This window comes from Nomascus leucogenys, unplaced genomic scaffold, assembly GCF_006542625.1.
Source record: "Nomascus leucogenys isolate Asia unplaced genomic scaffold, Asia_NLE_v1 Super-Scaffold_3019, whole genome shotgun sequence".
NCBI lineage: Eukaryota > Metazoa > Chordata > Mammalia > Primates > Hylobatidae > Nomascus > Nomascus leucogenys.
In genome coordinates this window covers 24,458-36,667 of record NW_022095789.1, presented here as the reverse complement: position 1 = coordinate 36,667, position 12,210 = coordinate 24,458, and the positions used below count along the sequence as shown (strand labels likewise).

Genomic DNA, 12,210 nt, shown 5'->3' with positions numbered 1-12,210 from the left:
ATTGACCTTGCCCATCGATTCAGCCACACCCACTATTGTGATGGGCAGACAGGCCTCGACTCTAGTGCAAGGGTGGTGGAGAGGGGACTGTGCCAGTTCCCTGGACAATCCCAGCTGCTTCATCTTGGACTGACATGGACACCGGGAAGTAACACCAGCTCTTGGGAGTTGGTGGGAACAGGTGTAATATCAAAGCTCCCAGCTCTGCACTTTCCTGTCACATAGGAAGACCTCAGAAAATGGAGGTTCCTTCCTTTCCACCTGCACTGGGGGAGTGCAATGAGCAGAAGAAAAGCGAAGGTCCCTCCGCCTTGTGAGATCAGCTGACACCTGGGCTTAGGTGCATCCCTAGCCCTGCAGCCTGTTACTTCCCTTGACTGCCACCCCCACCTGCATCTTCAAGGCTGTGCTGCTCCCACCTCTATCTTCAAGGCTGTGCTGGGCACTCCAGGCTGGGCCTGACACATTCCAAATCTGCAGCTCCCCTCACTCTGCATCCTGGGCCCCCACTACCCTCCAGGAGAGTGGGAGACACCTGAGCCATGGGTGGCGAGGAGAAGTGGCAGTCCTGTGCCGCCTCAGTGCCCCACTTGCCTCCTTCGTGGAATGGACTTGACATCCCTGCCTCGCTGGCCAGGGCGTGGCTGAAACCTACCCAGGATGTAGAAGCACCTGGCAGTGCTTGGCCAGTGAGGTGGTGGTTGCAATAATAATAACCATCCCTTGTTGAACATTCACCAGATACAAAATTCTTCACACTGCATTTCACTTAGGCCTCCCTACCTAAGAGCTGGGTCCTAATTCACTGGTTCTGTAGATCAGGAAGGCAAAGCACAGGCAGGCAAGTAGCTTGCCCAAGGTCCCAGAGCTGTACGGGACGGGGGGCCGGAATTGGGAACCCCTGGAATCCACTTTCAGAGCCAGGTTTCTTCCCCTTTGCCCTGTATAGCAGGTGCCCATGAGCAGGTGTTCCTTCCCCGCAGGCCTCCCTCCTCTCCCCTGCTGGAAAGGGCAGATGGGGAGGGCTGAGAGGAAAACAGGGCCATGGTGGAGGTGCAAAGGATCTGCCTCAGGCTCCGCTGCCTCGAGGAAGACAGGGATTCTGTTGCTGGGTGCTGAGGAGCACTGATGGGGCATTAGTGGGACCCAGAGTGTGGCACCGTAAATGAGAGCTGTGTGGAGTGCTTGGGGAAGGCTTCCCCGAGGAGGCAAAGTCTTGCTGGTGGAGAATTTGTCAGCAGGAAAGGGAAGGGATCATCATGTGCAAAGGCGGAGAGCCTGGAGCAAGCATGTGTGTCAGGTACCCAGGAGCAGCTTGAGTGTTCCTGACACCCATGATACTGTGCAGAAGTGGGGAGGCGGGCAGCCGAGGGAAGGCTGGGGTGAGTCATGAGGATCTGTGAATGCCACACTAAGCAACTTGTACTTTATTCTAGGGGTGCAGGGGTTTTGAGGAGTTTCAAGCATGGGAGAACTTTTGTTGTTCTTTTTGAGACAGGGCCTCTCTCACTCTGTTGCCCAGGCTCGAGTGCAGTGGCGCGATCTCGGCTCACTGCAACCTCTGCCTCCCGGGTTTGAGATTCTCCTGCCTCAGCTTCCGGAGTAGCTGGGATTACAGGCATGTGGGACCCACGCCTGGCTAATTTTTTGTATTTTTTTAGTAGAGAGATGGTTTCACTATGTTTGCATTCTGCCCGCCTCAGCTTCCCAGAGTGCTGGAATTACGGGTGTGAGCCCGGCCAGGGGAGAACTTTTGAACACTTACCTGTGTTCTATGACACAGATCCTTTGGGGGATAACAAAGATCCTTTGGGGGACCCAGGTGGACTGCAGGGTGGAGTCTGAGGAAGGAGAGAGCCCAGTCCAAGGGAGAGATGGTGAAGCCAGAATGAGGCAGGGGAGTGGGGGTGGAGATGCTAAGCCCCCAGAGCCAGTAGGAGTCCTCCCTAGCAGGATGAACCAGACGCCATCAGGCCTTCCCTTCACGGAGGGTCGACTCCACTGCAGACTGTTTCCCAAAAGGCCAAATGGACGGACACATGGCCTTTTTGCTATCTCAGCCGTCATGCCTTGAGAACATATTTTACAAAACAAAAAAACAGAAAAGCAACTTTCAGTTTCAGTATCACCATGTAAACAGCTTGGCAAAACCCCATCTCTACTAAAAATAATAAAAAAAATTAGCCGGGCATGGTGGCGGGCACTTGTAATCCCAGCTACTCGGGATGCTGAGGCAGGAGAATCGCTTGAACCCTAGAGGCAGAAGGCTGCAGTGAGCTGAGATCGCGCCATTGCATTCCACCCTGGGCAACAAGAGCAAAACTCTGTCTCTAAATAAATAAATATAATAAAAACACCGAGAGCGATCTCTATAACAAGAAAAAAGAGCCTGTCTTACTGAGGCCCTACAACAGTCACCCAGCTCCAGCCGCCTCTAGCCTTCCTGTCTCACCTAAGGAGGTGGGACAAAGCTAAGACACCTGTGAAGACACCAAGGATACGGATGCACTAAAAGACCAAGATTTAATCATAAAATTAGAAACGTGCTTCCCCATTTCCTAAATCTTGCCACTACATCAACGGGGCTCCAGTGTAACAGCAGTGGATTGTAGCTAAGGGAGCTATTAGGCACAGTAATTTTTTTTTTCTTTTGAGATGGAGACTCGCTCTGTCGCCCAGGCTGGAGTGCAGTGGCGCAATCTCGGCTCACTGCAACCTCTGCCTCCCGGGTTCAAGTGATTCTTCTGCCTCAGCCTCCCGAGTATATGGGACTACAGGCGTGCACCGCCAAGCCCAGCTAATTTTTGTATTTTTAGTATTTAGGGACAGGGTTTCGCCTTGTTGGCCAGGCTGGTCTTGAACTCCTCACCTCAGGTGATCTGCCCATCTTGGCCCCCCAAAGTGTTAAAATTACAAGCGTGAGCCACCACACCTGGCCTATGTTGGTTTTTTAAATGTGAAACCTGTTTTGCACATATGAAATAAATCCTGTTAAATTGTGGTGTATTCACAGATTCATTTATTCATAAATTCAATGGGCTAATATTTTGCTAATAGTTGCATCTATATCAGGGATCCCTAACCCCCAGGCCTGGGACTAGTAACAGTCAGTATCAGGGCACATAGCAGGAGGTGAGCCAGGATTGCCACCTGAGCTCTGCCTCTAGTCAGATCAGCAACAGCATTAGATTCTCAGGAGTGTGAACCCTATAGTGAACAGCACATATGAGGGATCTAGGTTGCAAGCTCCTTATGAGAACCTAACTAATGCCTGATGATCTGAGGTGCAACAGTTTCATCCCGAAACCATCTGCCCCACCCACCATGTCCCATGGAAAAATTATCTTTCATGAAACTGGTCCTTGTTGCCAAAAAGGTTGGACATCGCTGATCTATGTTCATGAGAGGTATTGGTCTGTAGTTTTCCTTTCTTCCAACGTTGTCTGATTTTGATACAGGAAATGCTAACTTCATGAAATGAGTTAGGAAGTATTCCCTTCACTTCTATTTTTTGGGAAGAGAATGTAGAGAATTGGTACCATTTCTTCCATAATGTTCGCTAGATTTGACAACAAAACCTCTGGGTCTGGTGCTTTCTTGTTTGCAAGGTTGTTTATTGATTTCCATAATTCGTCAATTTCCATAATAGATATAGGCCTATTCGGATCATCTATTTTCCCTGTGTGAGTTTTGGTTGTTTGTGTCTTTCAAGAAATTGATCTGTTTCACCTAAGCTATCAAATCTGTGGGTACAGAGTTGCTCATAATATTCTTTTGTTATCTTTTTAATGTCCTTAGGATCAATAGTGATGACCCCTTTCTCATTTCTGTTATCAGCAATTTGTGTTTTCTCTTTTTTTCTTAGTTAGCTTCGCTAGAGGTTTACAAATTTTACTGACCTGTCAAAGTACTGTTTTTATTTCTTTTTTCTATTGCTGCTGCACAAATTAGCACATTTTTACTTTGAATTTTTCTATTGGTTTCTTGTTTCCTATTTTATTGATTTCTACTATAATTTTTATTTCTGTCCTTTTGCTTGCTTTAGGCTTACATTGATCTTTCTTCTCTAGTTTCCTAAGATGGAAACTTGGATTATGAATTTTAAATCTTTCTAATCTCTTCTAATATATGCATTCAATATTATAATTTATCTCCAAGCACTACTTTCACTGCTTCCTATAAATTTTGATACATTGTATTTTCATTTTTATTTAGTTCAAAATATTTTAAAATTTCTGTTCAGACTTCTTCTTTGACCCATATGGTATCTAGAAGTGTTTTGTTTAATCTCCAGTTATTTTGAGATTTCCCATCTACCTTTCTGTTTTTGATTTTGTTTAATTTCCTCTGAGAGCACACTTTGTATGGTTTGTATTCTTTGAAATTTGTAAGGTGTATCTTAAGGCCAAGTATGTAGTCTATCTTGGTGAATGTTTCATGTGAGCTTGAGAAGAATATGTACTCTGTTGCTATTGAATGAAGTATACTATAAATGTCAATTAGATTCAGTGGCTTGACAGTATTGTCCAGTTCAGCTATATTCTTACTGATTTTTTTGCCTGCTAACTGTGTCAATTACTGATAGAAGAGTGTTGAAGTCTCCAACTATAATAGTGGACTTGTCTATTTCTCTTGCAATTCTATTAGTTTTTGCTTCGCACACGTTGATGCTCTGTTGTTAGGTGCATACACATTAAGGATTTAACAACGTCTTCTTGGAGTATTGACCCTCTTATTATATAATGGCCCTCTTTATCCCTGATCATTTTTCTCCCTCTGAAGTTTGCCTTATCTGATATCAATACTGCTACTCCAGTTTTCTTTTGATTAGTATTAACATGGTATATCTTTCTTCATACCTTTATTTTTATACTATTTGTGTCTTTATATTTAAAATGGGTTTTTTTTTACAGACAACATATCATTGGGTCTTTTTTTTTTTTAATCTACTGGCAGTCTTTGTGTTTTAGTTGGTATTTTTAGCGCCATTCACATTTAAAGTGATTATTGAGATAGTTGGATTAATATCTACCATGTCTGCAGCATTTTCTAGCAGGTGCACTTGTCCTTGTTTTTCTTACCTTCCCTTCTTTTTTTGTCTTTTCTGGTTTAACTGAGAATTTTACATGATTCCACTCTTTTTACTTTCTAGCATTATAATTATACTTCTTTCAAAACATTTTAATTCATTGCCGTAGAGTTCGCAATATAGCTTTGCAACTAATCAACATCCACTTTCAAATTGCACTTTACTGCCTCATGGGCAGTGCAGGTGTCTTCTAGCAGAGTATTCCTAGTTCCTCTCTCCTCACCCTTGTAAGAGTGCTATTCTTGATTTCACCTATCCTTTACTATGGACCCCAACACAATGTTGCTATTATTACTTTAATCAGGCATTTACCTACTAGATCAACTAAGAATAGGAAATGTAAAAGATTTTCTATTGTCTTCATGTACTCCTTTCCTGACACTTCCTTTATGTGGATCTGAGTTTCTAACCTATATCTCTTCCCTTCTCCCTTAAGAGCTGTTTTTGTAGGGCAGATTGGCTGGCAGTAACTCTCATTTTTTTGCTTGTCTGAGAAAGTTTTTTTTTTTTTGAAACAGGGTCTTGACTGTCACCCAGGTTGCAGTGCAGTGGCCAAACATGGTTCACTGCAGCCTCGACCTCTCAGGCTCAAAGGATCCCACTTCAGCCTCCCAAGTAGCTGGGACTACAGGACCATGCCACCACACTCAGCTAATTTTTAGTTTTTTTGTAAAGCTGGGGTCTCACTATGTCACCCAGGCTTGTCTCAAACTCTTGGGCTCAAGCGATCTTCCTGACTTGGCCTCTCAAAGTGCTGAGATTACAGGTGTGAGCCACTGTGCCTGGCCCTCAAAAAGTTTTTGTTTCTCTTTCATTCTTTTCGTGAGAGCAAAAAATTTCTATAACATGGATGTCACCATTTTTAAACCATCATAAAATCCACCATTCTGTAGCCTTTACATACACAATGTTTTCTTCACTTTTGAAGGATACTTTTGTTGGATATAGAAATCTAGGTTGATGGGGTTTTCTCTTTTTTTTTTTTTGAGGCGGAGTCTTGCTCTGTCGCCCAAGCTGGAGTGCAATGGCGCGATCTCGGCTCACTGCAAGCTCCACCTCCTGGGTTCACGCCACTCTCCTGCCTCAGCCTCCTGAGTAACTGGGACTACAGGCATCTGCCACCACGCCTGGCTAATTTTTTGTATTTTTAGTAGAGACGGGGTTTCACCGTGTTAGCCAGGATGGTCTTGAAATCCTGACCTCGTGAGCCGCCCACCTCGGCCTTCCAAAGTGCTGGGATTACAGGCGTGAGCCACTGCGCCCAGCTAGTTTTCTCTTTCAACACTTTAAATATTTCACCCTTTTCTCTTCTTGCTTGCGTGGTGTCTGACAAGAAGGCTGTAATTCTTATTTGTTTCCTATATAAGCAAGCTGGGTTTTTTTCTATGGCTTCTTTGAAGATTTTGTGTTTGTCTTTGGTTTTCTACAGTTTGAATATATGTAGGTGTTGATTTTTTTTTTTAAGTATTTATCCTATTTGGTGTTCTCTAAGCTTCCTGGATCTGTGGCTTTGTGTCTGCCTTTACTTTTGGAAAATTGGGAGCCATTATAACTTTCACGATTCTTCTGCTCTGTTCTCCCTTTCTTCTCCTTGTGGTGTTTCAATTGTGCATATATGATACCTTTTGAAAATGTCCCACAGTTCTTGTATAATTTTTTTCCCCCATTTTTTTCTTTGCATTACAGTTTGGGAAGGTTCTATTAACATATCTTCAGGCTGATTTTTTCCTCATTTATGTCCAGTCTACTGATGGTCCCATCAAAGGCCTTCATCGTCTCTGTTATAGTGTTTTCTCTTTCTCTTTCTTTCCTCCCTTCCTTCTTTCTTTCCTTTTTCTTTCCCGCCCTCCCTCCCTCCCTCCCTCCCTCCCTTCTTTCTTTCTTTCGTTTTTTTTTTTTTGTTGTTGTTTTAGACAGAGTCTTGCTCTGTTGTCCAGGCTGGAGTGAAGTGGCACCATCTTGGCTCACTGCATCCTCTGCCTCCCAGGTTCAAGCGATTCTCATGCCTCAGCCTCCACAGTAGTTGGGATTAGAGGTGCGCACCACCATGCCCAGCTAATTTTTTATAGTTTTAATACAGACTGGACTTCACCATGTTGCCCAGGCTGGTCTCGAACTCCTGAGCTTAGGCAGTCCACCTGTCTCGGCCTCCCAAAGTGCTAAGATGGAGAAAGCTGCCATATAAAGAGTTAGGGGGACCAGGGCAAGATCTGAGGGATCAGTTAGTTGGCTATGCCCCTTGTCTGGGCAAGACACTGCAGTGGCTTGGGTGGGGTGGTGGCAGGGGTGGTGGGGTGAAGAGCCTAGGTCTATTTTGAAGACAGGGTCTCTATGAGGGGTCTCTGTTTCTACTCTTCCAGAGCACACCACCACCTGCAGCTGTCTCCTGCCTCCAGTGCACCAGAGTCTGGAGCACGCTGCTTCTCTGGAGGGAGATAAAGACACGGTGGCTACCTGGGGAGATAAAACAGCACCAGCAGGAATCAGGGGTTCCAGAGAGGAGGGAACCTGGCCCTGGGCTGTGTGTGTGTATCAGTTGTGATGTGCATAATCATCTTTGGTCTTATTTTTTCCAAGTGACTGGAAAAGTTCATTTCTAGCTTATTTACCTCTGTTCCCTCCTTAAACTCCTCTAGCCTGGCTTTTGTCTCTGCCACTTCTACTAAAACCACTCTGCTCAAGGCTGTCATCAGTGTCTCCATTGCCCAGGCCTGGACTGTCAGAGCCACTCCGGGACAGTTGCACCAGATGCATGAATTTCCTGATACAGCGAAATCTCAGCAGAAGTTGACACCCACCTGCCTGGTGCTCTGGGATGAATTTCTGCACAGATGCAACCTCTGTTGGTGGAAGCTAGGATAAGGTGTATCCATCTGTGAAGACCGGCCTTCCATCTGTTTTCTGATGCAACCAAAATGCTTCAGGGCTTGTCTTATCTGGAGGTTTGATGGCTACAGACGTGAGGGGCTTCCAGGTAGAGCTCAGCCCTGAGACCTCTGGTCCCCTGTCTGGACATCTGTATGAAGATGGAGAAGCAGCAGCCAACCTCTCCACAACCCTCACCAAGTTCTCATGGAACATCCTCTGATGGTCCCTCTCAGTGCTGGGTTCTGGGGAGAAAGAGAAGTCAGGGAACAGAAGAGCTGCTCTGCCAAAGTCATACCCTTCTTGGAGACACAGGGAACTCCATCTCTCATTCTCACTTGCAATTTGCTGTGGCAACTCAAATATGTTTTTCCAGATGGAACATGAGCAGACGTGATGTGTTTGCCCTCTAGGTCTAACCCATGCAAAGCCTCCTGGGAACACACCTCACGCTATTTTCCCTTCCATCAGCTGGATGTGGATGATGATTAGGAACTAGGGTGAGGTGGAGCCAGAAAACACAAGGAGCCTGGATCCCTGAATGACCACATGAACATACACATGCTGAAGACTGCCTTGTAGGCAGGAAATAAACATCTACTGTATTGAACCTTTGCATGTAGGGACTATTTGTTATAGCAGCATAGCTTTACTCTGACTAATACAATCCTTGCACTCAGAGTTTACAGTTGTTTTAAGGAGACAACACTCAGTCACACAATTCTGCAACAATAGTAGGTGGCTCAGAAGAAGAAGGGGCTGTAGGGTTTAGACTTCCAGTTCTGAAGTCACAGGCTGCAGGCCCCTGGATATGTGGCTTTCCTATCTAATCCCTTTTCTGGAAAAATGGAGAAGAGTCAGATTCGGGGGATGACTCTGTCAAAGGTTCATCAGTAGGGCTTGAAGCAAGTCAAGATGAGACCAATGATGTCAATTCTTAGAAAGGACAAAAGAAAATCGCCTCTAAATCCCTAAGAACTTTGTCTGCTACAGGGATGGGATGGAGGCCAGAGTTTCCTAACTTCTCTCCTGTGACTCCCCATACCTCAGAAGTTCCCTGGGGAGGAGCCCTGAACCTAGGTGTGTGGGGATTTCATTATTCTAAGTAACTCAGGAATGAAAAACCAAAGGTATATTCTCACATATAAGTGGGAGCTCAGCTATGAGCATGCAAAGGCATAAGAATGATACAGTGGACTTTGGGGACTCAGGGGGAAGGGTGGGAGGTGGGCGAGGGATAAAAGACTGCACATTGGGTACAGTGTACACTGCTTGGGTGATGGGTGCCCCAAAATCTTAGTAATCACCACTGGAGAACTTACCCATGTACCCAAACACCATCTGTTCCCCCAAAACCTATAGAAATAAAAATAAACATATAAAAATAAAGATGTGAAAAACATAAACTATGAATTTAAAAAAAAAAGAAAGTTGGATCATCAGCTCTCTTAAAAATAGTAAGACCAGGTCTTGGAGGGCTGCATTCCAAGCAAGGGTGACGGTGGACGCCTCCCTTCTGTAATTCTCAGTTCCTGCCTGGCCGACTTCACTCATTAGGGCACTTACTTGGCTCTTGTAGACAGTTGAATTTGAGACGTTTGGTGTAGAGAATGTTACCCCACGGTTGCCAGGAAGCAAATGCAAATTTTGGTATCCAAGAGAGGTCCTGGAACCAGTCCCCCCATGTAGTCAACCAAGGGATGACTGCATATCCTTTTAATGTGCTGTTGAATTTTAGTTTGTTAGTATTTTGTTGAGGATTTCTTCATCAACATTTATCAGGTATATTGGTTAGCAGTTTTATTGTAGTTTTCTACTTTTCCTTTTTTTTTTTTTTTTTTTTGAGACAGAGTCTCACTCTATTGCCCAGGGTGGAGTGCAGTGGCACCATCTTGGCTTACTGCAACCCCTGCCTCCCAGGTTCAGGCGATTCTCCTGCCTCAGCCTCACCAGTAGTTGAGATTTCAGGTGCGTGCCACCATACTCGGTTAATCTTTGTTATCTTTAGCAGAGATGGGGTTTCGCCACCTTGGCCATGCTGGTCTTGAACCCTGGCCTCAAGCAATCCACCCACCTTGGCCTCCCAAAGTGCTGGGATTGCAGGCATGAGCCACTGCACCCAGCTGCTTGTAGTTTTTTTGATCTGGCTTTGATATTAGGGTGTATCATGCTACTAATAAAGACATACCCTAGACTGGGTAATTTATAAAGGAAAAAGGTTTAGTTGACTTACAGTTCCACATGGCTGGGGAGGCCTCCCAATCATGGCAAATGGCAAATGAGGAGCAAAGTCATGTCTTACATGGCAGTAGGCAAGAGAGCTTGTGTAGGGGAACTCCCCTTTATAAAACCATCAGATCTCATAAGATTTATTCACTGTTATGAGAACAGCACAGGAAAACCCACCCCCATGATTCAATTACCTCCCACCAGGTCCCTCCCATAACACGTGGGAATTATGGGAGCTACAACTGAAGATGAGATTTGGGTGGGGACACAGCCAAACCATATCACAGGGTAATGCTGGCCTCATAGAATAAGCTGAAATAAGTTCTCTCTCCTTCTGTTTTTTGGAAAAGTCTGAGGAGGATTGGTGTTTTTATTTAAATGTTTGGCCAAATTTACTAGTGAAGCCACCTTGTTCTAGGTTTTTTTGTTGAAAGGTTTTTGATTACTGATTCTATCTCCTTACTAGTTATTGTTCTGTTCAGATTTTTTTTATTTCTTCACGAGTCAATCTTGGTAGGTTTCTAGGAATTATTCCATTTATTCTAGGTTATCCAGTTTATTGGGGGTATAATTGTTGGTAGTATTCTCTTATAATCCTTTTTATTTCTGTGGCACTGGTTGTAATTCCCCCTCTTTCATTTCAGATTTTAGTAATTTAAAAAAATTCTATGACTGAGCTAGCAGTGCTGATTTTAGTACTTTGAATCTTCTCTCTTTTTTAATCTAGTTAAGAGTTTGTCAGTTTTGATCTTTTCAAAAACCCAACTCTGTGGCTGGGTGCAGTGGCTCATGTCTGTAATCCTAGTACTCTGGGAGGCAAAGGTGGGAGGATCACTTGAGGCCAAGAGTTCAAGACCAGCCTGGGCAACTTAGCTAGATTCCCACCTCTACAAAAAATAATAAAAAAATTAGCTGAGTATGGTGACGCGTGCTTGTTCTCCCAGCTACCTGAGAGGCTGAGGCATAGCTTGAGCCCAGGAGTTCAAGGTTTCAGTAAGCTATAATTGTGCTACTGAGCTCCAGCCTGGGTGAGAGAGTGAGACTCTGCCTCAAAACAAACAAATGAAATGTTTAAAAACCCCATATCTTAGTTTTGTTCATTTTTTCCCTATTCTCCATTTATCTCTGCTCTAATCTTTACTATTACCTTCCTCTGCTAACTTTGGGTTCAGTTTCTTCTTTTCCTACTTTAGATATAGTCAGGTTGTTGGTTTGAGATCTTTCTTCTTTTTTAATGCAAGCATTTATTTACATCTGTAAGTTCTTAGTGCTGCTTTTGCTGCATCCATAAGTTTTTGTATGTTGTATTTCCATTTTAATTTGTCTCAAGGTATTCTAAAATTTCCCATGAGATTTTTTTTTCTCTGAACCATTGTTGTGTGTTGTTTAGTTGCCACATATTTGTGGGTTTTCCAGATTTCATTCTGCTATTGATTTCTGGTTTCATCCCATTGTGATTGGAAGATACTTGGTAGAATGTCAATGTTTTTATATTTTGTTTAAGTCTTGTTTTGTGGCCCAACATGTGGTCTATCTGGAGAAAATTCCACGTACACTTGAGAAGAATGTGTGTTCTGCTGTTGTTGGGTGGAATGTTGTGTATATGTCTGTGGTTAAGTGGCCTATAGTATTGTTCAAGTCCTCTGTTTCCTTACTGATTTTCTGTTGGGTTATTTTATCCATTATTGAAAGTGGGGTATTGAATCTCCTACTATTATTGTGTTGTCTATTTCTTCTTTCAATTCTGTCAGTGTTTGCTTTACATATTTAGGAAGTCTGATGTTTAGTGCATATATATTTGTAATTGTTAAACCTCCTTGGTGAATTGACCCTTTTGTTATATAATGTCCTTCTTTGCCACTTGTAACAGTTTTTATGTCTTTTTGTCTTGTATTAGTATAGCCACCCTTACTCTCTTTGGATTACCGTTTGTGAGCAATATCTTTTCTCATCCTTTCATTTTCAGCAAGTCTTTCTATTTTTCTTTTTTTTTTTAGAGACATGGTCTTGCTCTGTCGCCCAACTGG

The 12,210-nt window shown here is 43.8% G+C and overlaps 1 long non-coding RNA gene across 1 annotated transcript; it reads left to right on the top strand.

Moving 5' to 3' along the window:
- Nucleotides 1-7,203: 7,203 nt before the first annotated feature.
- LOC115833700 lies at nucleotides 7,204-8,564 on the top strand. Its single transcript, XR_004029039.1, has 2 exons — nucleotides 7,204-7,614; nucleotides 7,726-8,564. It is a non-coding gene; the product is annotated as an uncharacterized LOC115833700 (long non-coding RNA).
- The last annotated feature ends 3,646 nt before the right edge of the window (nucleotides 8,565-12,210 follow it).